This window comes from Dasypus novemcinctus, chromosome 19, assembly GCF_030445035.2.
Source record: "Dasypus novemcinctus isolate mDasNov1 chromosome 19, mDasNov1.1.hap2, whole genome shotgun sequence".
Classification (NCBI taxonomy): Eukaryota; Metazoa; Chordata; class Mammalia; order Cingulata; family Dasypodidae; genus Dasypus; species Dasypus novemcinctus.
This window is the reverse complement of record NC_080691.1, coordinates 52,184,790-52,203,792: the sequence shown is the minus strand read 5'-3', so window position 1 is coordinate 52,203,792 and position 19,003 is coordinate 52,184,790. Positions and strand designations below refer to the sequence as shown.

Genomic DNA, 19,003 nt, shown 5'->3' with positions numbered 1-19,003 from the left:
CAACGTGCGTTTCCTGGTTAAAAGGTTTCCTTCAGGCAGCTCCAGGTGACACTCCTGGTTGGGTTCCCCATGTGGGTGACAAGCGGCTTTCCTGGAAGTGCCCCGGTGTGGGATGAGAAGCGGCTTCCCCAGGTCTTCTCTGCTTCCTTCTTCCCCACCGGCCTGGGCCCACCGGAGTGACCCAGGGGGCTTGGAGACCCAGAGCACGAGCCAGGGAGGAGCGCCACGCCGTCCTTCTCCAGGATCAGGGGGCCAATCCCGTTTCAACAAAAGCGAGCCACGTGGCTCCTTTTCAAGGGGCTTGCCCACGACCGCAGCTACCACTAAAAAAGATCAGTGGCCGCGTGGGAGACGCTAATTCCGGGTGACCCTGGCTTTCCCCTACAATTCCGCAAGCAGGTCAGAGACAAGCCTGGGGAGGGAGGGCTGGGAAGAGACGGCCTGGTGGGGCGGCTGAGGGCCATGGAGGGAGAGCTGGGGAGCCTGGACAAGCAGCCGAGACGCAGAAGGGGTTGTCAGGCAGACACGGGGAGGGGTGTGGCGGGAAGCTGTGCACATGGGGTTCTGGATTCTTCATCCGCGAGAAGGCAGCACAATGCCAGTCTCTGCCTCACTTCCCTCGGCCATCTTCCCTCTGCAGGACAGAGGCCAGGCTGCCCCAGGGAACCCCGTTTCTGGGAGGTCACAGAAGGGATTCAAATGCCAGTTGCCGGAAGTTCTATTACCTTGGTGACGGAATCTTCCTGGGCCTGAGGAAGCAGGTGAACTTTCGGGGCTCAGGGGGTTGGTCCCTGTCTCCCCGAGATACCTGGAAGTTCCCACCTGGGAGCCGCAGAGGCAGGGGCCAGCTCTTCCAGGCAGGGAATCCCGGCCCCCCCCAAGCCCAGCCCTTCAGCCTGTCTCCTTGCCTCATGCGAGGTCAGCTCCCCTGCTCCCCACTGCCTGAGTGTCAACGTAGCCCCTGCCCACCCCAAGATCCCTTTTTGTTTTAGTCGCCTCATAGTTCTGTGCGGGCTCTCTTGCACCCCAGCTCCTGACAACTTTCAAGAACAGTGCCCTGTGATAGCTTGGCCTTGGGTTTGGATGTTGCTGATAAAAGAGGGTGGCCATGGCATAGGTCTCCTCAGCTCCCATGTTCCTGGGAGGGCAGGGGAAGGCTGGTCTGGAGGATTGCCTAATTCTCCAGAGCCGGGGGTGCAGGTAGGGGAGTGGGTTGGGTCTGAGGCCATGCAAGGCTGCGTGGGACCTAAAAGGGTGGTAACACCAGCAGATAACCCACTGGGCCTCAGAGGAGGGCAAGCAGCCTGGCCTCAGGTCCTTCAAGCACTCGAGAAAAGAACTGCAGTTGAACACCGTGATTAAAAAAAAAAAAAAAAAGGCAACTGGAACAATGCGGGGGGGGGGGGGGAACGGTTAAAAACAGGGGGTGTGAGAATACTCTATCATAGCTCTTAAACCCAAGCTTTCCTGAAGGGAAAAAGCAATGCAATAAAAACAAACTCTATTTCATGGTCTTAACAATGAAACAATCTCGTTTCTCCCTGCATTCAATTTTATTGGGCTCCAGAGGTTCTGTGTTTCTAAAGATTAGCCTTCCCTAAGGAAATTAGAAAAAAAAAGCAATAGCAAATATTAGTTCCCCTTTCATGAAGTCATTTCTTTTAACTGGTTTCCTCGGGAGTTTTACATGGTACACAGCTTGTGAAACTGCACTCTAGCTCCTCCCTGACTCAAGTGGGGGGAAATGGCGAACAAAATATCTTTGAATTCCAGCGATTCAAAACAGGATTGGCCTCAAGCTGGGCTTCCTTCTGAAGTGTCCTTTTCTGCTTGTCCCGAAAAAGCCCGGATACAAAGCAGCCGTGCTCAGGCAGGCCGCCTTGGGCTGGCAACATCTTAAAAGCAGGTCTTCCAACTGCGCCAAGTCTGATTTTGACTCCTGATTAGGATGTGTGGACCAGAAGTTTTGAGCTCAAATAATATACAAGAATTTCCCTAGAGAAAATAGGCACACTCCTTTTTTTTGGAACCACTTAACACCATCTTCTAGAAAGTAAACGTACATATGCAAAGGCATGACACTTTATTTAGGAAAAGCCTGAGTACAAATGGATGCCGTCCCAACTGAGATGAATGTGCTCATTTTATGAGCCTTGTAGGCCGCAGGTGAAAGCTGAGCCATTGTTCTTCAGCTATTTCATGCTATTTTTCACATAAATCAAGGTAACGCCTGGCAAAGTCAGAGTGTTTCAAATCCATTCGCCTTTTCCTATTTGGAACATAACGTCGGGTTGTTGCCAAGAGCGCTGGGAAGCAAAGGGAGGCGAGCATGTACTTCATGGAGGGGGACCCATTCAGGACGGGATATGGGACCCAGGGCTCCCGACTACCGGTCAATGTCACTCAGTAAATCTTTGGAGAGGTTCCTGTTAACAATGAAAGGACACGCTGATGTTCATGAGTGACTTGGGCTATTAGATTAGGAGACAGAAGGGGGAGATGGGACAGTGCCAGGAGGGTATCAGGAACATTTTGGCCTCTCTGCTGTTGTAAAAGAAATGGAAGGACAGAAAGGAAAGAGAGAGAGTGCAGTGACTCCCTGCTGCTCTTTCTCTAAGGGGGCAGCAGGAGGGCAGGGTCATGGGATGCACAAGCTCAGCCGACATGGCCTGACACTTGGAGGGACGGAGGAGGGAAAGCGTGAGCAGAGGAAGGAGGTCTGCCTCCGTTGTGGGTTGAAGTGTGATCCCCCAAGAAAGACAGGTTGAGGGGAGCAGATGTGGCTCAAGTGGTTAGGTGTCTGCTTCCCACATGGGAGGTCCCAGGTTTGGTTCCCATTGCCTCCTAGAGAAAACGAACTGGAACGAGCCACAGCAAGAGGGAAAATGACTCAAGCCATTGGGCACTCGCCTCCCACACAGGAGGTCCTGGGTTCGGTTCTCGGTGTTTTTTAGACAATGAGCAGACTAGATGAGGGAACCATCTCAGGGGTGGAATAGGGGGACAAATTAAAACAACAAAAAAAGATAGGTCGAGGTTCTAGACCCTGGAAAGGTGAATTTATTTGGAAAGAGTTTGCAGATGGAATCAACTTCAGATGAGGTCAGACTGGAGTAGGGTGGGTCGTGGTGTCCTTGAAAGCAGAGGAGAAGTGGCCCACACAGACACAGAGGGAAGATGACCGCATGAAGACGGAGGTGGTGAGTGCAGTGATGCCACCCCAAGCCAAGGAATGCCTGGGGCCACCAGAAGCTGGAACTGTCCCTAGAGCAGGAGGTCTTAAACTTCTGTGGTTTTAAGAATCCCTCAGTTGGTGGGTCATTTGTTACAGCAGCCCCTAGGAAACTAAGACAGCTTCCAAGATGCCTCCCAAGGGCCCCTCTAGTGGCCAGGCTCTGTGGCTGGCTGGGTAGGCACGTGGGACAGGCGAGACTTTGCGTTCAGTGTGTTTCCCACTGAGGTGGAATGGGCAGCTTCAGTTGGGAACCAACAGGCTGAACTTCGTGCTTACTTTCCTGCTGCCCAGCAAGCCTTGGCCTTGGTTCCCGGTTTCTCCATCTCTGCCCCCTAACACAACATTGTCTGTGGGGAAAGTCTAGCACAGTGCCTGGTCTGCAGGCGCTGACGAACTATCAAAGGTCTTTCCTCTCTCTGGCCTCCTGACCTCACTTTTTCATCCAGGTCTCTGTAGAGGAGACTATGTTTGGGTGGAGGGCTTCTGATTACTACAGATATATATTCAGAATGGGAATGTTTTCGTACTAACCACGTTGGCAGAGTTCAGATACCAACCATGGGTAACACAGCAATTGAAACAAGACTGGGACCCAGCCCAACATTTTTTTTTTTTTTAAAGATTTATTTTTATTTATTTAATTCCCCTCCCCTCCCCCGGTTGTCTGTTTTCTGTGTCTTTTTGCTGTGTCTTGTTTCTTTGTCCGCTTCTGTTGTCATCAGCGGCACGGGAAGTGTGGGCGGCACCATTCCTCAACAGGCTGCTCCCTCCTTCGCGCTGGGCGGCTCTCCTTATGGGTGCACTCCTTGCACGTGGGGCTCCCCTACGCGGGGGACACCCCTGTGTGGCACTGCACTCCTTGCGCGCATCAGCACTGCGCATGGCCAGCTCCACACGGGTCAAGGAGGCCCGGGGCTTGAACCGCGGACCTCCCATGTGGTAGACGGACGCCCTAACCACTGGGCCAAAGTCCGTTTCCCCCAACATTTTTTTTCTTAAAAAGGAATTATTTATCCCCCCCCCCCATTGTCTGCTGTGTTCATTCACTATGTGTTCTTCTGTGTCTGCTTGCATTCTTGTCAGGTAGCACCAGGAATCTGTGCCTCTTTTTCGTTGTGTCATCTTGCCGCATCAGTTCTCCGTGTGTGTGGCACCACTACCAGGCAGACTGCGTTTTTCGCACAGGTGGCTCTCCTTGCGCGTGGGGCACCCCCACGTGGCACGGCACTCCTTGTGCATGGCAGCACTGCACATGGGCCAGCTCACCACACAGGCCAGGAGGCCCTGGGTATTGAACCCTGGACTCCTATATGATAGGCAGATGCTCTATCAGTTGAGCCACATCGTCTCCCATAGCCCAACATCTGATGTGCTTTCTCCGATGTCCTTCCCATTGAGGCCTGAGGAATGAGAAGCACCTTTGGATTTGTACAATTGCAACTCAATGTCCTAAATGAGTTGCTGGTACTCAAGATATGCTAATTTTGGAGTCAAGGGGTGCTCATAGCTTGCAAAGCTCCTCTGCTCTCTGGGCGCCTGTCCCCTGAGGCCCATACTGTCTGTCCTCATTGGAGTCTTTTATGGACCCCAGAAAAGATCATGTTCTTGGGCTAATCCATTCCTGTGGGTGTAATACCCTTTGATTGGACTATGTCAGTGAGGCGTGACCCAGGTTGTGTCTCTGCCCACTGGCCGGAGTCTTATATATGCTGAGAATTGAAAACAGAAAGAGAGAGAGAGGAAGCTGCCATTTTGACCCTGCCATGTGAGAGAGAGGGCTTTAGGAACAGCAGAGTCTGGCCTCCACCTTGCCTTGCCGCATGGCACGACTCCAGGATCTGCCAGCAGATGGCCTTTGGTAAGAAAGCATCTCTGACAGTGCCCTGATTTGGACATGTCATGGCCTTGAAACTATAAGCTTTTACCCCAAATAAATCCCCTTTATAAAAGCCAACACATTTCTGGTATATTGCATTGGCAGCCTTAGCAAACCGAAACGACCACCCCATCCGCAGCCTGCAGATGGAGTCCCATGATATAACCACATGCCCCCTCCCCACTCAGACATGAGGTTCCAGTTTCCACGGGTGCCATCTAAAATGCAGGCGGCCACTGAAGGCCATTGTCTCTTGCACATTCAGGGGAGCAGGAGTTACATGGAATGGGAGGAAGCAGTTTCCCATGCACACATTTTCTGAGGGGTAACGCAGCTGAGATATGGGTCTGTTGTTGGTGAAGGCTTTTCTCAGACTTTCTATGGTTAAGTGCTATAAAGAAGAAAATGCTATTTGCTCTGTCACCATTTTATCATCTTGAAAAGGAGAAGAGGCAAAAGTTCTCCCTGGCACACCTAGGAAACATGGGATCTGCCAGCTGGGAAGGAAAGAGCATCTCTAGGCGGCCTTTTCCTGTTACCTGATCTGTGAGGTGCACGTGGGCCCTGGCTGCACTTGGTAGCTCAGTGTGGAGCAGGGTGGATGCAACACAGGCTGCCAAGGCCATGGTACACTCGCCCCCACTGCACCCTCGCTGCCCAGGGCTTGGAGCCCAGGACCCCAGAGCTGGGGGTAGTGAAGGGAGGCAAACGGCAATCTCAGCAGAGGTTTTCTCTGATGAGTGAGAGCCTTTTTTTTTTAAAGATATATTTTATTTATTTCTCTCCACTCCCTTGTTGTTTGCACTTGCTGTGTCTGTGTCTGGTTGTCTTCCTTGCTTCTTTTGGAGGTACTGGGAACTGAATCCAGGACCTCTGATGTGGAAGGGAGGCATTTAATCGCTTGAGCCACCTCCGCTTCATGGCTTGTTGTGTCTCTCATTATGTTTTCCTCATCTCTTGTTGCACCAGTTTGCCATGCCTGCCTGTTGTGCCAGCTGACTGTCTTCTTTAGGAGGCACTAGGAACCGAACCAGGGACCCAGGAGCCTAATTGCTTGAGGCACATCTGCTTTCCCCAGAGTCTTTTATTATACCTTTCATTTCTCGCCAACCCATCAGTTCGAAGGGGTCTTTTTTCTTTAGGATTGATGCTAGGACCTGGCTCTCTCTGCACAGCCCACATGCCCACCTCCCCCAAAAGACACAGGACACCAGCACACCAACCCCAGGCCTGAGCTGCTCTCTTTCCTTTCAAGTGACGATATCAGCTTTGGCAGATACAGATGATGGAATTGTCTATCCCACATTAGACATGTTTTTAATCTTAATCTGAGTTCCTGTGGGTATGAACCCACTACAGATAAGTGCTCTTGAAGATGTTATTTTTAGTTAAGGTGTGACCAACTGAATGAGGTTAGTCTTAACCCAGATTTCTGGAGGCCTTCATAAGCAGAATAAACTCATGCATAGTCAGAGAAAGCCAGAGTAGAGGCGGAAGGTGACAGAACCGGAAATGAAAGGAGAGGACCATAAGCAAGTAATATAAACAAACACCTAAATAGACTTCCACAGCTAACGCCCTCAGGCTGCTGGCACACTGCCCTCCCGTTATATGACAGCGGCCTTCGGTGTGACACAGTAGCTGTCTTGGATTTTACGTGCATCCCTTTACATGGGTAAAAGGTCAACCTCGAGCTGAAATAGTGACTCTTAAGGTTCTGCAGACACCAGTCTTGTGGGCAGGCTTGGACAGTCCAGGCAGTTACTGTAGACACATCACACAGGTTGTGTGACCTATGAAATACTTTTGTGGCTATCCTCGATTATTTGCCCTTACAAAGGAGAGAAGGTGATAAAAATCATTGTGAAGGACACTGTAAAAAAGCAACAGACAGTATACTTGCTTCTTCTAGAGTCAAAGTTTTGAAAATTTTTTTGTTTCCTAGGAAACTGCCCATTTCAATTCACAGGCATTCACAGATTATTTTTTCATGGGGAGCATTCTGTTTTTACATTTTGGTTGCATCCTGCCTGCCATCACATGGATTTTCCAACCTGATACTGAAGAGAGAGTAAAATGCCAGAAAACTAGAGTGTGAGAGTCAGAAGGGAGAGATAAGTTGACTCATGGCAGATCATAGCTGCGTGGTAGGTCGATAGAGAATGTCAGAGGGAACAAATCAGCTCAGGAAGGTTGTACTCAAGACTGATATTTGAAAATCAACTGCCTCCAGACACATGGGCAGAAGCAATTAGAAAATGTCATTTAAAAAAATAGCACTTACAACAGCAACACACATTAGAAGTACTTAAGAATCAACCCCAGGAAGCGGATTTGGCTCAACTGATAGAGCATCTGCCTACCACATGGGAGATCCAGGGTTCAAACCCAGGGCCTCCTGACCCATATGGTGAGCTGGCCCACATGTAGCGCTGATGTGCGCAAGGAGTGCCGTGCCGCGGTGGGGTGTCCCCTGCATAGGGGAGCCCCACACACAAGAAGTGTGCCCTGTAAGAAGAGCTGCCCGGTGCAAAAAAAGTGCAGCTTGCGCAGGAGTGCTGCCGCACACACAGAGAACTGATGCAGCAAGATCACGCAACAAAAAAGAGATGCAGTTTCCCAGCGCCACTGACAAGAATACAAGCGAACACAGAAGAACACACAGTGAATGGATGCAGAGAGCAGACTACTGGGAGGGGCGGGGGGCGAGGGGGAAAGAAATAAATAAAAAATCTTAAAAAACAAAACAAAACAATCCCCCTAAATGGCAAGACCTTCAGGAATAAAATTCTATTGAAAGCATAAAGACCCTGATAACGCTAAAGAATAACAAGACTCACTATTACGATCAGGTCAATACTCTAAATTTGGAGATTAATCTTGAAGTTCAAAGCCACGGCCATCAAAACCCCAACCAATAACAGTACTATAGCACTACTGTGACTAGCAATGGAAGAAATTGTAGCACTGATGTGGAGAAAATGGCCATGTATTGCTGAGGGCAAGGAGAGGGAAGAAGAGATGTGATGTGGGCACTTCAGGACTTGGAGTTGTCCTGAATGAAACTGGAGGGACAGATGCTGGATATTATATATCCTGCCATAACCCATTGAATGTAGTGGGTGAAAGTGTAAACTTAAACTACAATGTAAACTATAATCCATGCAGTGCAGCAGTGCTCCAAAATATATTCACTGTGGCAATGAATATGCCACAATGATGAAAGACATTGTTGACGTGGGAGGGGTGGGGTGTGGTGGGATGGGATGTGGGGGATATGGGAACCTCTTATATTTTTTAATGTAACATTTTTTGTGATCTATGTATCTTTAAAAAAACAAGGCAATTGAATTAAAAAAAAAAAAGCTTTTCCAAGGACTGTCACAGGCTGAATCCACAACGTATGTGGTAGAGCAAAGAGCTGACAAGAGCCAAGCCTGTTCTGAAGCCTTTATAAAAAATATTTATTATAAAACTGAAATAATGGCAGTTGTGCTGGCACAAGATAGACAAATAGGCCAACAAAGTAGAGCAGAGTCTACAGCAAACCCAAGGGGACATGGAAAATTCGGAGGTGATCAAGTGGTATTGCCGTTTGCTGGGAAGAGAAAGTCTTTCAATGAATGCCATGGACAGTGAATTATTTATGTGGGAAAACCAGAATGGAATGGAACCTCTACCCACACCTTATCCCAAAAGTCCTAAATATAATCTTATAACCTTCAGACGAAAATACAGATGACCTTGGGTATGGGGAGATTTCTCAATTAGAACACAGAAAGCACAAAGCAGACTGATAGTCTACATTCAAATACACAAACTTTCTGTTTTTTTTGAAATATACAAACTGGGAGCAAATATCTGCAAAGCCCAGAACCAACAAAGGATTAGTATTCAGAAAATTCAAAGAATTCTGACCAATGACAAAAAGAGCAGAGACCCAACAGAAAAAGGGGGGAAAAAAAATCTGTGCTGGCAATTCACAGATTGGAAACAGAATGGTCAATAAATACATGAAAAGATGCTCAATTCTACTATCCAGGAAACGACAACTAAAACCACAAAGAAACACCGCTGTGTACTTAGCAAACTGTCAAAATCCCAAAAGGGTGACAACCACGAAGATCACCAGGTGTGGCGGTGTGGCGGTGTGGCGGGGGGGTTGAAATGGGACAGGACAGTCTAATTGCATAGAACAGACTCTTCGGAACAGACCTCTGTGGAAAGACACATGGAAACAGCAGGGCTGAAGGTGTCTGTACTGCGGGACTCAGCAAGTCCACAGTTAAATAGTCCTGGGAAAACCCTCACATCTGCGTGAGTGTTCAGCAGCTTTGCTACACTAGCAGGAAACTGGACCCCTCCTGATGGGTGGTAGGGGAAGGATGGCCTGGGACAATACAGAAAGCCCCACCCCTCATGCGCCAGGGGCAGCCTGGTATCCCCACAACTACACACAAATGAAACCAGAGTGACAACGCAGTTTCACACATGCTGGGTAAAGCAAGTGATGCTACCGTTTTCAGTGTTAGAACTTATTTGGGGTTATAAATCCACTCATTAAAAGTACAAACAGGGGAGTGGATGTGGCTCAAGCAGTTGAATGCCTGCTTCCCATGGGAGGTCCCGGGTTCAGTTCCTAGTGCCTCCTAAAAACAAAGAGACAAACAACAAGCAAACAAATGAAAAAACCAACTCAGGGGAGCCGATGTGGTTCAGTGGTTGAGCACCGGCTTCCCACACATGAAGTTCTGGGTTCAATCCCTAGCCCCAGTACCAAAAAAAAAAAAAGAGCAAACACCCATGCAAAATTCAGGACAGATGCTGTCACCCTGGGAAAAGAGACAGGTCTGGGATACATACTCTATTTGTAATATTTTATTTCTTAAGCTAGAGGCTGGGCACCAGGATGTTTGTGATGTAAATTTCTTTGACTTTTTTTTTTTGGTCTGAATCATTGCATAAAAATTATAATGATAATTAAACAAAAAAAAAACAGCTGTGAGTCCAGGCTCTTGAATATACTCCTAAACATGACCTTTGATTGTTGTGCCACACCAGTCAATGGCAGGCCTGGGAAACTAGGGAGGGCTGAGGGAGGAAACAAGGGGCAGAGGCCATGTGGGCAAGGGGGGAGGCCAGGCAGATACTGCAAAGCTCGGTAAGGCACAGTTTAAAGGGTAGACAGGTGATGGAAAGGAAATAAGTCCAGCGTGGAGAGAGAAGCTATATTAGTCAGGGTTCTCTAGGGAAACATAACTGACAGGAGATATCTGTAAATATTACGAGATTTTATAAAATCGGCTCATATTGGGAAGTGGATACAGCTCAAGCAGTCAGGCACTCACCTGCCACATGGGAAGTCCTGGGTTCAGTTCCCAGTGCCTCCGAAAGAAGACAAGCAAGAAAGTGAGCTGATTTGATGGCCTGGTACAGCAAGCTGACTCACATGATGAGACAAGATGACACAATGAGGAGACTCAATGAGAGAGAGACAACAAGCAAGAAGCAGAGGTGGCTCAAGCACTGGGTACTTCCCTCCCACATGGGAGGTCCCAGGGTTGGTTCCTGGTGCCTCTTAAAGAAAAAGAAGACTAGCAGACACAGAGAGCACACAACAAACAGACACAGAGAGCAGACAGGGAGTGCAAACAACAAGGCAGGGAGAAAAATAAATAAAATAAATCTTTTTAAAAATCCGCTCATGCAACCATGGGGATGCATGAGTCCAAATTCCTTAGAACAGGCTGCAAGCCGAGAGCTCCGATGAAGCGTTTTGATGAATTCCCCAGAAGCTGAGATGCAGAGATCAAGTCTCCTTTTAAAGCCTTCAACTGATTGGATGCCATGTCTCTCCTTGCTGAAGGCAATCTCCTCAGTTGACTGTAGATGTTATCAGCCATAGATACAATCAACTCACTGAAGACCCGTGTGGAGCTGGCCCGTGCGCAGTGCTGATGCGCGAAAGGAGTGCCTGTGCCATGTAGGGGTGTCCCCCTCGTAGGGGAGCCCCGTGGGGAGAGCCGCCCAGCGCGAAAGAAAGTGCAGCCTGCCTAAGAAGGTGCTGCACACACAGAGAGCTGACTCAACAAGATGGCGCAACAAGGGGAGACACAGATTCCTAGTGCCGCTGATAAGGATGGAAGCGGTCACAGAAGAGCATGCAGCGAGTGGACACAGAGAACAGACAACTCGGGGTGGGGGGGAAGAAATAAATAAAATATAAATCTTTTAAAAATAAAGCCAGGCAGGATGGTACAGAGGTGGGCTATGCCTGCTGTGTCATCTTTGCCAGGTGAGAGGACAGCAGAGCCCAAGGCTCCCATCCCCCACCTCGGCCAGGGCCCCACAGGCTGAGCTGACATCTCTTCCGAGTGTCTGCTCTCCCTTTTGCCTAGGGCTGTCTCTTGGCCTTTTCTCTCACTTCTCTGATTTACCTGAGAACTTACCAGACCCTTAGACTCGGAACCTTCACTATCCTGCCTCCAGGGTGGGGGGTGTTGGGAGCCAAGCCCCAAGAGCTGATATCGCAGAATCTTCCTTTTCTCTGGCTCTGGAGTTTTGAGGATTAGGGTTGTTACTCTACCCTCATTGGTTTTGCTGCTGAATTTTCTGGAAAATTCCTCTGGCTAGTTTTTGTTCCTTTTTCTAGGGACATCTATGCATCACTTGCCCTCTTAACCTGGAAGTCTTTTTCATTTAAAAAAAAAAAAAAGTATATAGGCAATTCCTAACTTCCAACATTTGCCAATCCAACAAATTCTACCTTCATACATCTACCAATTTTTGCTGCCAGTTCGGACTTTTGCGCATGAGCCATTAATGAACTGCCCCTCTCTATGTCAGGGTGATAAGGGTCCCTCCCTCTTCCCGGCAACCACTTCTGTAAGGAGCTTGTGCAAATCTGGGAAGGGTTTGGGAGAAAGGAGGTACCCAACGCCATGCAGGCTTTGGGGAGTGGGGAGCGCCTGGGCAGGAGTCAGCGCCCTAGCTGACCCTACTAGAGATGCTCGCTGGTTCCTCTTAGAAACTGTTACGGGGATTTCATTTTTAAAAAGGGTTTTCTTGCTAAAACAAAACAAAACAAAACAAAACAAAACAAAACAAAACCCCTGAAAGCCACTGTTTCATTGCCTTTTTCTCTTTGATGAAAATGAATGGAATACTGCAAAATGATACTGTAGATAAACTTAGGTCTTAAAATCTTTCAGCTCCACTGTATCTTTACCAACCCTATCTGATGCTTCAAAGTGCAGAATTTTAAAGCTTTGCTGAGGACTCGAAAGGGTGAAGGCCCCAGCTAGGAGGCATGGAGGGCTGCAGGGGAGAGCTCTGAAAAAGAAAGTTCCTGTGCTTCCCAACCTCAGAGGCAGGCAGGGAATGGGGACCAGCCCCAGAACAAGATCTACATGGGGGGGTCATCATCAGGCTGCACCCCACCTCCACCCCATGGAAGCTACAGGGACCCAGGATAGGTCTCTCTGTGGAGCATGTGGGGGACAATGAGAGGTTGGCTGGGGATGAGGAAGTACAGAAAGAAAATAAACACCAGCTGATTTCTGAAAAGTGCATTGTTCTGTTTATATTATGTTATGCTACATTATTTTTTTATTTTTAATCTCATTTAATTTTGTTCTCTAAAAGATGTCTAAGATTCAAAACAGGGCTCTGGAAGCCAATTTGTTTTCTGCATTCCAACCCCATTTGCTTCGGCACCCTTCAATTTACTGACCCTCACTTTAAAAAATAGATCTTTCATGAATGCATAGAATGGTCAACAGCCAGCATCTTGAGATACAAAAGGCTACAGAGCTGGCTGGGAAGGCGCCCTGGGGACAGAAGGGGTGCTGTGTGTGGTAGGGTGAGAAGGACAAGTGTGGCCATGCAAAGGTGCAGCCACTGGACGAGGACAAAGTTCAGCGGCAAGACCAACTGACGCCTAGTGTCTCAGGGCCACATGGGCAGGGGACACACCTCTGGTCCTTGAGGGTGCCAGACTGGAGTCTGACCTGACATCTTAGGAAAAAAGGAGCCATGAAACTCAGCAAAATCATCAAAACCAGTTTCAGAAAAGCTAATTTTCAGGGACAAGCACGGAAATAGAAACTTTAGTCTCTTCTCACTACTGAGGCTTGAAACAGTGATTCTGGTTCTGGGCCACATCACTGCGCCCCAGAGGAGGCCACTTCAATACCTCCAGCAACTGGCCATGTCACTGCCTCATGGAGCTGGCCACATCACTACCCCCCGGAACAGGCCACATCACCACTGAGGAGTGGGCCACGTCACTGCCTTCAGGGGCAGGTCGCATAATGCTCAGGAGTGGACCACATCACTGTCCCCAGAAGCAGGTCACGTCATCACCCACGAGCCACCTGGGCAGGGGTGCTGCACCTCTGCTCGAGGGCCCCTAATGCTGCCCAGTGGCCTCCTGGAGCTGCTTGCCTGCTGAGCCCTTTAGCACTCTGCACCTGCAAGGAGTATGTGAGAGCTGGGACTGAGAATATTTATCTACCTCAGTTTGGGCCCACCACCCCTAACCTCCCTTAGATCCCCTCCTCACTGACTAATTTTTTCACCATAATCGCTCTGATTGTGTCCTCTCACTGAACTACATAAATAGAGCTGGATCCTGCTATCATGGGCTAAATCCCTCTAGAGTCCCACATTCTGTCCTGCTCAATTCTGTATCACAAGTGCCTGGCAGAAATAAATATTTGTGGAGGGATTAATGAACCCTGCAAGTTCGGAAAGGGGAAGAGACTTGTCCCATGTTACTCGGTAAATTCACAGCGCAGGCAAAACGGGGTTTATCCCCGGGGTGCGGGCGCCCTGGTGGTCTCGGGCTGGACGGGAGTACAGCCGCTTTTCAGCAACTGGCTGCCCACCACAACTGCCCTGTTTGAAAAATTGAACATACTGTTACCTAGTTGGAGGGTGACGAATTCCATCTGGATGTGGAGGCTGAAGATAAATGACCCTTTAGCCACTGCGAGGAAACTGAGAATGCCTGGCCGGGGGTAGGGCGAGAATAGAAAGTGCAAATGCTGAACAGCGGGAAGTGCCTGTGTGACCAGTCGTCCGCCGTGCTTCCGCCCTGTCCTCTCCACCCAGCAGGGGATGGCAGGGCCCGGCCTCCGGGAAACACCTGGCCTGACCTCACCCATCTACCCCCGTGTTCACGCTGCTGCCGGTGCCCGAACTCCAAAGCAAACGCCTCTCGAGGCCGGGGGTGGGGTGGGGCGGGGGGGTGTGCCTCTGGCTCGGGTCGCAGGAACACCAGGTGCGAGGGCAGCGGGCGGGGCCCCGGGGGAGCGCGCGGGAATTTTCTGGGAGCTGGGATGGGGTTGTCATCGGCGCGTGGCTCTGTTAAAACGACAGGAAGCTGAAGCCCTGTGGATTTCACGTAAAGAAAACATACCTTTTTTTTCTCCAGAAGAAACAGCTGCACATGGAGGGGGCCGCGGTTCTCCGCCACCTCGCAGGCCCCCTAACCCTCCTCGCGCTGGCGCGCAGAAACACGTGGTCTGGGCGGCCGAGGGTGTGGCCACGCGGGAGGGCGTGGCCAGGGGGACGGTCGTCGGACGACGGGAGCGTGCGCACGTCGATGGGTGTGGCCACACGAAGGGGCGGTGGCTCGGGTGGGCGTGGTCACGCGGGGTGGGGGGTGGGGCGTGGGATCCGTGCAGGTTGGTGTCAGCGCTGGGATAGAAGTCGGGTCGCCAGCATCTGTCATCACGCGAAGGAGCGTCGGATTACCGACGGGCGTCGGCTCGGCTGGGCGTGGCTACGAGGGAGGGCGTGGTCACGTGGACGGCAGTCGGGTGACTGACAGGCGGTGGATTACTGGGGACGCGTGGCTGCGCCGCCTGAGCAGTAGCTCTTTGGATGTCGCTGTGCAGCCGGTGGGGGAAGCGCTCTCTTCGACCGGCGTCCTGTGTGCCCTGGGCAGGTAGCCTTCTGGGAGCCATCCCCCTGGCAATGTCGGTGATCCCCAAGACCTCAGGCCCTTCTCAGGAAGTGGTGCAGGTCCGGCTCTCCCCGCGCAGCGTTTCTAACACGCCAATTAGGAGCCAAAGGGCTGACTGTGTGAAATGCCACTTGAACTTCTGTCAGCACAGGAAAGGGAGTCTTGGTCGAGGGCCAGAGAGTACATCTTTTAGGTGTTGCTGGTCACACGGTCTCTGTCTCAGCTACTCAACTCTGCTGCTGCAGTGGGAAGGTGGCCACAGACCAAGTGAAGGAAGGGCCAGGACTGTGTTCCAGTAAAGCTTTATTGACTCACGTGTTATGAGCAGCTCTGATTTAAATTTTTCCAACCATCTAAATGTGAAAAAAAAGAAAACCTTTTAGCTCACAGGCCATTCCATCAGGTTTTGGGTGGGGTCACAAGAAGAAACAGGAAGTCAGCAGAAACTGGGAAAGCAGACATAAGGAAGAGAGAGACAAGGAAGGGTCCCTTTGGATTATAAGGTGGGGCTCGCCCATGCACGGGCCTCCCCATCCCTTTCCCCTAGGGATCGCACTAGGGCAAAAATATGAAGCAACAATGACCTGGCTGTAGAAGCAGCAGCACAGCAAAACAGAGAGGCAGAAGTCAAGGCATGTTCCAGTTGACCTGGCTTCCAATGCTGGATCCCTCACCTAACCCTCCATGCCACAGAGCTACATACCTGACTGAAGCTTGCAAACACATTAGAAACAGTTCCTTAAACTTGTGCTTAACCTTTGTGCTAGAAAATTGACCCAGAAAGGGTACAAGTCAGCCACATGGGAATAGATTTGGGACCTTGGTGAAACTGGCAGCCCAAGCTGCCATGATGATAAGAAAGTCAAGGGGCCAGTCCGGGGAGGCTTGGGAGCCCCAGAGTTGGGGTTACTCTTCAGAGGGCGAATTCTCAGCAGCCAGAACTGGATCCTCCCCCTCTTCTCCCTTTGCCTCCCCCTTCTTCCATCTATGTGTACCTCTGTGGCACGCAGCCAGGCTCCCCAGCTCACACAAATATTGCTCCGTGTGGTGGGCTCTCGGCTTCCACCCTTACTCAGGGATGAGAAACACTCCCTTAGATGTGTAGCTGTCTTATTCTCTGCAAATGGCAATGAACCTCAGCAAAACAGAGTAAGAGAAAGCCCCGAGCCCAGTGCCCACCCACTTTGTGCCCAAAATCAAGGGCTTGAGGTCTGTGTGGTAGATGGAGTCATGCACGCCAACAAAAGATGGCTTCTTAATCTTACCAGCCCGTGTTCCTGTGGGTGTGACCCCATTCGTAAATGGGACCTTTTGGAAGCTGTTATTATTAGTTAAAATGTGATCAGAACTGAATCAGGGTAGGTATAAATCCATATCACTTGAAGCGTTATGGAGAGGGGAAATTCAGATGAAAGAGAATGCCACAAGAAGAACCCAGAAGTCAGCAGAAACTGGGAGAGCAGACACAAGGAGGGAGAGATGGCCATGTGACAGAGCAGAGGTGTCAGCCGAAGAACTGCAAGGATGGCAGTGAGCCAGCGCCAGAATGCTACAGACTTTGGAGAGAAAGCACAGTCTTGATTTTGGACATCCAGCTTCTGAAACTGTGTGGTATTTGTCAAGGCAGCCCTAGCGAACCAAGACAGTACATGGCATTAAACTAGCCCCCTGCTACATCCAGTCTGTATGCAGGAGACAACTGGTAACTTTTTAAATGACAAGCACAACAGGCATACAGGGGATAGGCACACAGACATCCAATGTGTCACCTTTCCTTAGAGCAGGCAACAGCTGGCCTGAGACAGGGCTCTATCCAGGGAGAGCTGCCCCCACAAAGCAGAACAAGGATGCACCTGGTGGAACCAAGCCCTGTTGCCTCGGGCTATCTCTGGATCCCGTGCCCTCCCCACAGAGATATCACCTCAGGAAGTGGAGGCTGAACTGAAGCTCTCCTTCCTCCTGCTCCCCATAGCAGCACAGCTCTGAGGAGCCGAGAGGGAAGTGGCCTCTCGGGCAACTCATATGAGAGCCTCATGGCCCCTCCTTCCCTGCCCCAGAGTCAAGGAGAGGAGGCAGCAGACCAGAGGGGCAGAGAGCCAACAGATAACTGCAAATCTGTGCTCGTGGACCCCAGCACGAATCACCATTACCTGGTTATAGGCCCACCACCTGGCACTGCTGAAACCCAAACACAACCAAAGGGCATGAGAAAGTTAAAAAGTTTCCCAGCATACAGAAACCCACCTGAAGCAGCGCCTTCAAGAACCGTGTCTGGGAGCCCTTCCAAGGTCGTACTTAGCTTTCTTCTTCCTAAGCCAGGAAACAGGCAACTGCATTTGGACTTATTTTGTTCCCATCTTATCAACACTTGCAAAGAACTAAAAACAGGGTATTGGAGCTTTCACAGCAAGGAGCAGAGATGGGCAAAGGATTAAAGAGCCTGCACGCCCCAGCCAGCCTCTCAACCCCCTTCCTCGCAGGCAGGAGCGTGACTCAGACCTGCTTGCCTTGGGGGAGGTGCTGGTGGGGACGAGGAGGCCCTCACAGTCAGGGCGAGGGAACATCGCAGCAGCCCCCCGAGCATCACTGAGTCTAACTAACCTCTCTGAGCACTGACATACTCAGAAGCACAGAAGTAGCAGTCGTCACTGAGGCACAACACGGGCTTACACCTCTGCCCAGAAGCAGAGAGCGGTCCCTCGTACCCCTCTGAGCTGTGCTCCAGAGAGGCGGGTACCATCCCCCACCCCAATTCTTCTGAGTCTACAGGTCCAGGTATTGGTGGATGACACCCCCAGACCGGGCCTGCCTGGCTAAATTCCTCTGGATGACAACCCCAGGGGCAGGACCCACATGCCCCACACACCAGACACCGTGGAGCTCTGGCCTGAGGCGTGTTCTCCCCGATGTGCCCACTCCAGGCTCTGTGCACCACAAGGCTCTGTTCCCCATGGCCCCCAGTTCTGTGCCCTCCATCCTCAGGCTCTGTGTCCCCTCCTAGGCTCTTAGGCCCCCTCAGACTTGGTGATCCCTCAAGCTCTGTTCGCCATGCCCCCCAAGCTCTGGGCCCTCCAGGCTCTGGGCCCCCTCCATCTATGCCCCTCCCCTATTACCTGTGCACCCCAGGCCCTCACACCTCCCTGGAGTTAGCTTCCTCTTTTTTTTTTTTTTTAGATTTATTATTTTTACTTTCCCCCTACCTCTCCCCCTCCCCCCACCCTGCTGTATTTGCTGTGTGATTTTCTGTATCTATTTCTCTTTTTTTTTTTTTGATCTTCTCATCTTTCTCCTCTAGGGTTCAGAGGGATTCTATCCTGGGGACCTCTGATGTGGAGAGAGGTTCCTTGTCAATTGTGCCACCTCACTTCCTGGTCTCTACTGTGCTTTCCTTTGACTCTCCCCTTCGTCTCTCTTTTGTTGTGTCATCCTCTTGCTGCGTGACTCACTTGCACAGGCACTGGCTCACTGCGTGGGCACTGGCTCACCATGCAGGCATGCTTTCTCTTCTTTTTCACCAGGAGGCCCCAGGGATCGAATCCGGGTCCTCCCATATGGTAGGCGGAAGCCCTATCACTTGAGTCACATTTGCTTCCCTTAGCTTCCTCTGAAGCTCAGGTGACTGCACTCCAGGAGGAGAGCAAAGCTTTCCCATGGGCACATGTGGAGGTGGAGTGGTGGGTGCCGCCAAACCTTCCTCCATTCCTGGACCCCAGCAACCTGCTGCACCCCACCAACCAGGAGCAGAGGGCAAGGATGGCTGGACAGTACCACGCGGCCTGGAAAAGGCAGGAAGGCCTTGTAGAGACTGGACTGGGGTCCGAGCAGCCCACAGAGCCTCAGGTAACAGTTTTTTAAACTGTGGGCTTCCCCTTGGAATTCCAGCACAGTCCTGGCTTTCCTGTCAATGTCTTAGTGATGGGCT

At 50.7% G+C, this 19,003-nt stretch overlaps 1 long non-coding RNA gene across 1 annotated transcript; it reads right to left on the bottom strand.

The window, feature by feature from the left end:
* Positions 1-1,539: 1,539 nt before the first annotated feature.
* LOC139436990 (uncharacterized) lies at positions 1,540-17,415 on the bottom strand. Its single transcript, XR_011646542.1, has 3 exons — positions 17,326-17,415; positions 14,533-15,434; positions 1,540-4,635 (listed from the first exon to the last, which is right to left on the bottom strand). It is a non-coding gene; the product is annotated as an uncharacterized lncRNA (long non-coding RNA).
* Between the last annotated feature and the right edge of the window lie 1,588 nt (positions 17,416-19,003).